We start from the raw sequence: 6,393 nt of genomic DNA, 5'->3' as shown, positions 1-6,393 counted from the left end.
AGGGGCCGAAAAAGGGGCCCCCTTTTCTTAAAATCGTTTAAAAATGCCAGGCCTTTCCAGTTTTAAACTTTCCTTGTTTTCCCCCTGTTTGCCCTTTTTTTTCACACAGTTTTGGCCCAAGCAGGAAAGGGGGTTTGTGTTTTAATGTAAAGGGGGGCTACAGCATGAGTAGACGGATTGTTTTTATGAGATGTGTTTTAGAAACTGTGCTGTGCTGCTCTGAAAATGAAACCTGCAGTCGGTTTTGTGAAATATATTTTTGAAATGTTAAGTCAGTGTTCTAGATCTCATCGCTGTCCATCACCAGTGGCAAATGTTACAGCAGCATTAAAATGTTCAGTTAAGAACGTTCTAATCACGTATTTGTGATCTTACAAATCGAAGGGTTCAAAATCTCCCTTTCTTTCACAGGAGATCCGGATATCCATGCCAATGCTGCTGAGCAGGAGTCAGGAGAGAAACAGAACTGCCCTGTCGGTTAGTATATTCAGTATATGCATCAGAACTCACTTATTTCTCTTTATTTACGACGTTTACAGTGAGACAGATGCTGTTCTTCATTTTCAACAAATTTGTTTCCACGGAGGACCACATTGAAAACAAGCATTTTCAATGATTTCATGACATATCCTCTGGGCTCAAATATGCTATATGTTATATTTTGTGCAATTTATGAATTTTAGCACAGACAAAAAATTAGATCCAACAGAAACCATATAACAAGTTTTAGTAGAAATTTTCGAGTAAATTACAAGCACTACAGGTTCCAGTGATGCACTGCTGTACTGCTGTTACTATTAAATGCAAACAGCATGATGAATTCTGTGTTCATTGTTTTATATTTTATGTCTATATTAATAACAGACTTTGAGTGCTTAATGTCTTCTGTAGATGTAAAAATGAATCCTCACTGTGATCAATATAGTCTGATTTATTAAACAAAATAATAAAAATTGATATAATAAAAAAATGTATTATTTTGCCCTCCGAAAGTATATACCTTTCACACCTCTTGCATGGTGAATTGTCCAACATTGATACAATAAACTTCAACAGGTGCTCAGGAATGATAATGTTGTCATTTAATTTACAACATACAGCATACTGACCAACATTGGGTTAGAAACATTGTTACATTAACTGTTTAAAATCTTTTGACAAAGTTGGCTGAAACTTCAGCTGAAACCTATTTTGTTTCACCGCACAGTCACCTGTACTTCGGTCCAGAGGACAGTTTGGCAAAACAGTAATTTAATGGGTGGTCCAGGTCAAAAGCTACGGTTTTCGATTCTCCCCGATACTGCTTCAGGATTACAGGGGAAAAGATTTGGGGTAGACAGACCTGTTATTTTTTGTGACAGATGTATAACCTTCAAGACTTTTTGACCGGTGGAAACAGGCGAGGCTGGAAAAGTAGCAGACGCATGGTGTTCTTAAGCGTTTTCTCACTTTGTTACGGCATGGTCTGGACGGGCAATTAGCCAGATCATGAGTGTGCCTTTGTGACTCATGGCTGTGTGCAGGGTTAGTGAAGAGGGTACCGTCAAATCTACAAGGCATGCATTGCATAACATGTCAACGTTTAAGCTTTTATTCAACTTGGTTTTGATATCAAGAATTCAGTTCTAACTAATTATGATTCAAATGCTTGATTTTAACAAGAAATAACTTGAATTCCTGATGTAAACAATTCAGTTTTAACTTGTTAAAATAAGTATTCTTGATATCAAAAACTGAATTTAAAATAGTTCTAATGTTAATGAGCTTCATTGACACGTGTCAGTCTAGGCAGAGTAACATTCTTAAAGGACCAAGAACGAAAATAAGAAAAACACAGAAATAATATTCTATAAAATCCTCTTGAGAGTGTAACAATATGCAAGAAAATGTGGAGTTGCTTTATGATTATACCTTTGGCCCATAATTATAACTTTTAAATGTCAAGCTGAACATATAAACAGGTTTCATGCTCTCAGAGTTGCATTTACGTTTTTCCTTTCTACTCTTGATATTGAGAATTGATTTTTAACTAGTTAAAATTGTTATTCTTGATATCAACAATGGAATTTTAACTAGTTAAAACAGGAATTCTTGACATCAATAATTGAATTTTAACTAGTTAAATCAGGAATTCTTGACATCAATAATTGAATATTAACTAGTTAAAATTTAAATTTCCCATTTAACTAGTTAAAATTCAGTTGCTGATATCAAGAATTCTAATTTTAACTAGTTGAAATTGAATTCTTGATATCAAGAATACTAATTTTAACTAGGATGGTACGGTGATGCAGTGGGTAGCACTGTTGCCTCACAGCAAGAAGTCCCGGTCTGGGCCTGTCTGTGTCGAGTTCTCCCCGTGTCCGCATGGGTTTCCTCTGGGCACTGGGGTTTCCTCCCAGGCTCACACGGTCCAAAGACATGCAGGCAAACTAAATGGGGCTCTAAATTGCCCATAGGTATGAGTGTGTGGATGAATGGTGAGTGAATGGTGTGTGTGTTCTACGATAGATTGACGTCCTGTCCAGGGTATATTCCTGCCTCTCACTCAATGCACACTGGGATAGGCTCCAGCACTCCCTGTAACCCTGCCCAGGATAGCAGGTATAGATAATGGATAGATGGATGGATGGATGGATGGATAATTTTAACTAGTTAAAATTCAATTCCTGGTATCAAGAATTTCAATTTTAATTAGTTCAAATGTAATACTTGATTTCAAAAATACCTATTATAACTAATTAAAATGTAATTCTTGATATAAAAAACAAGTTGAATAAAACCTTAAATGGCTTGCCATAAAAACACCTTTTTCCAATTTCCAAATGCACACCATCTTCCAGCTACCACTTTGCATACTCTGATAAACTCCCCTGTTCATGGTTCTGCCTACCATTGTGCAAAATTGTATCAGAGAATGATTGATCTCGAGACTAAACAGACAGAATCATAGAGATAGATAGGTAGGTAGGTAGGTAGGTAGGTAGGTAGGTAGATAGATAGATAGATAGATAGATAGATTGATTGATTGATTGATTGACTGACCTGGTGTAACATTGATATAAAACTCATGTTTACTGGCTGTAATGCTCCCTGGCATGCCTCCTGTTTGTTGTGTACAGAACACACAGGCTCCTCTCCTCTTTCTGCAGCTGGGAACGATGGCGCCCCCTACAGGTGCAACCTGGCCGTGCTAGCTGCACTCTGCCTAGCTCTGCTGGGTGGTCTTAATGCTCTGGGGATCCTGTGTGAGTGTCACCAGCTTCCCTCTAGTCACCATTAACCCTCCTCTGAGCCACTACTATAATACTTAACAACAACAACAACAACAACAACAATAATAATAATAATAATAATAATAATAATAATAATAATTCTCATTACAGATGGTATCACACAATTTAAGTTTCATGAGACTACAACATTAAGTTTTGGAGCCAAACAACGGTAAATATAAATCTTCTAATTCAAATTTCCACCATTTCTTAAATCTGCCTTCCTGCCACAGACGTTCAGAAAAGCAACCGATCGGACGCCCTGGAGGAGGAGAACAGGGAACTCTCCATCTCTCTGTCTTCTGTGGAGCAGAGGCTAGCAGGTCAGTCTGAAGCCGCAGACCTGTGGCTGAACGCATACACGTGAAGAAGCACACATACACCTAACTTTTAAACGCCCAAACTTAATTTAACAAGAATACTGTACATTTATAAACTTAAGTCCTTAACGTACTATTTGAGGGGTAGATCTTGGATAGGGAAAGGCTCACGGGTCACTTGGGAAAAGCTAATAGAAAAGCACATCGTTCTTTTTCCTTTAGTGGTGCAGAATGTCCTATCCATTGCCTTCCAGACCACATACTAGACCAGTGTTTATATGACCAGTGCTACCCACTGAACCGCCATGCCTCATATATATATATATATATATCCATCCATCCATTATCTATACCCGCTTATCCTGAGCAGGGTTGCTGGGGTTGTGGAGCCTATCCCAGCATGCATTGGGCGTGTCCACGTAAATTTCTTACGGGTACTCCGGTGTCCTCCCACAGTCCAAAGACATGCAGACGGGCTAATTGGAGACTCTAAATTGTTCAAAAGATTGGCAGCCTGTCCAGGGTGCATTCCTGCCTCTCGCCCAATGCATGCTGGGATAGGCTCCAGCACCACCCGCGACCCTGCTCAGGATAAGCAGGTATAGAAAATGGATGGATGTATTTTTATATATAAATTTTTATTATATATATATATATATATATATCTAAATAAGTCTAAATATTTACAATAGATCCAGAAAAATACAGACTTAAGAAAAATCTGAGTTATGGTGAATAATATTCCTCTTTATATGACTCAGGAACCGAAAGAAAGTTGGAGGAACTGCAAGTGAGACACAGAAATGCGTCAGAAACACTCTCTGCTTATCGAGGTAAGAGAACTGATGCTACATTTTATTAACTTTTTATTTTTTATCTATAAAATAAAAACACAGTGTCTTAGTAAGGTGTTTGGAAACCACGAGCTGCCAGAAAAGCTTCAATGCACCGTGGCATAGATACTACAAGTCTCTGGAAGTCCGCTGGGGGGGTGGAACATTCTTTGTCAAGATATTTCTTAATTTGGTGTTTTGATGACGGTGGTGGAGAGCGCTGTCTAACAGGTTGGCCCCAAAATTTCCCACAGGTGTTCATCTGGGTTGAGATCTGGTGACTGCGAAGGCCATAGCATGTGATTTAGATCATTTTAATACTCCATTCAGTGACCCCTCGTGCCCAGTGTATGGGGGCATTGTCATCCTGGAAGATACCACTCCCGTCAGGATAGAAATGATAGGATAAAGGAGATCAACTCAGAATAGCATTGCATTAATTTGCAGTGGCCCTTCTCTCTAAGGGGACAAGTGGATCCAAATCATGCCTCCCACAGCATAACAGAGCCACCAGACCCCCTCACTGTAGGAGGCAATCATTCAGTGCCACACGTGCACTCACCCACTTAACGAGAATATGGTGAAGGATGACTCATCTGACCACATCGCCTAAATGCCCGTACATGTCTTTGCGTGGGCAGAATGGCAAACTTAGACTTCTTGATAAACTACTTTCAGGTTCATTTGCACCCATGCAAATTTTGATGATACCTGTGCTACAGTACATATATATGGATTCAGATAGGTATATACCAAAAAGGATAACAGGTAGAGGAGAGATCACAGGTTAGAAGCTTCCATGAATGGGGTGGACCTCCCTGCCACATGGGGGCGCTTGTATGTAGCTCGGCCACCCTATGGACCATGCCCAAGTCCTGGCCTTTTGACCTCTTGCACAGAGTTGCATTTTGCCCCAAGCTTCAAACATTTGTTCACCGACTGTGCAAACTTGTTATTTTGTGGAGACTACTTGTGGGCAGGGGGAAGTTTTTACTGGGGAACAGGGGTGTAGTGTTGGGGAACAGGGGTGCCACCAGGGATTTTGGCTCCATGAAAAGATCTCACATTGGGCTAGAAAATCCTGTACTCAAATATTTTTTGAGGCCCCTTGTTAGTCAAGGCCCCATTCATTTGAAGGTGACAATACACCCTAATCGTATACCCTTATGCATTTGGAGCTTTGTTTCTTTTGCACTTTTTAGTGGGACGTCTTGTAGGCTTATAGACATTACATTACATTACATTATGTATAGACATTATAGACATTACATTACATTACACTACAGGCATTTAGCAGACGCTCTTATCCAGAGCGACGTACAACAAGTGCATTAGTTCAAGGTGCAGAGGTGCAAAAGAAACACACTAGAGTGAAGTAAAGATTGCAGTGCCAGAAGTGACCACATAAATCAGGACTCCAACCCTGTAGAGTAACCTGTTCAGCAAACAAACAATCCTGCCAAGTACAAACTAGCACTGAAATCACATTTGCCTAATCAGAATCAGACAAAAACAATCCTGCCAAATAAAAACTAACGTGATTGTATTAGCCTAACTAGGTACATTGAGCTAGACTATAGGCTAGGGAGGGGTGGGGAGAGGTGCAGCCTGAAGAGATGAGTCTTTAGTCTGCGTTTGAAGGTAGTCAGATTCTCTGCTGTTCTGACCGCCACGGGGAGGTCATTCCACCAGCGAGGGGCCAGGACAGACAGCAGACGGGAGCGGGAAGTACAGACACGAAGAGGGGGAGGTGCCAAGCTTCCAGATGTGGCAGAACGGAAAGGTCTGGCTGGTGTGTAGGGTCTGATGATCCTCTGGATGTATCCTGGTGCTGACCCCTTAGCTGCCTGGTATGCAAGCACCAAGGTCTTAAATTTGATGCAAGCCATAACAGGCAGCCAGTGGAGGTCAGTGAGCAGGGGGGTGACATGGGAATGTCTGGGGAGGTTGTAGACCAGACGCGCT

At 40.6% G+C, this 6,393-nt stretch overlaps 1 long non-coding RNA gene across 1 annotated transcript; it reads left to right on the top strand.

The window, feature by feature from the left end:
* The first annotated feature begins 404 nt into the window (after positions 1-404).
* LOC135246638 (uncharacterized) lies at positions 405-5,367 on the top strand. Its single transcript, XR_010327822.1, has 4 exons — positions 405-477; positions 3,153-3,248; positions 3,509-3,598; positions 4,357-5,367. It is a non-coding gene; the product is annotated as an uncharacterized LOC135246638 (long non-coding RNA).
* Positions 5,368-6,393: the final 1,026 nt, after the last annotated feature.

Source organism: Anguilla rostrata, unplaced genomic scaffold (assembly GCF_018555375.3).
Source record: "Anguilla rostrata isolate EN2019 unplaced genomic scaffold, ASM1855537v3 scaf0623, whole genome shotgun sequence".
NCBI lineage: Eukaryota > Metazoa > Chordata > Actinopteri > Anguilliformes > Anguillidae > Anguilla > Anguilla rostrata.
Note: the sequence above shows the minus strand (reverse complement) of the source record. Positions and strands in the feature narration are given on the sequence as shown.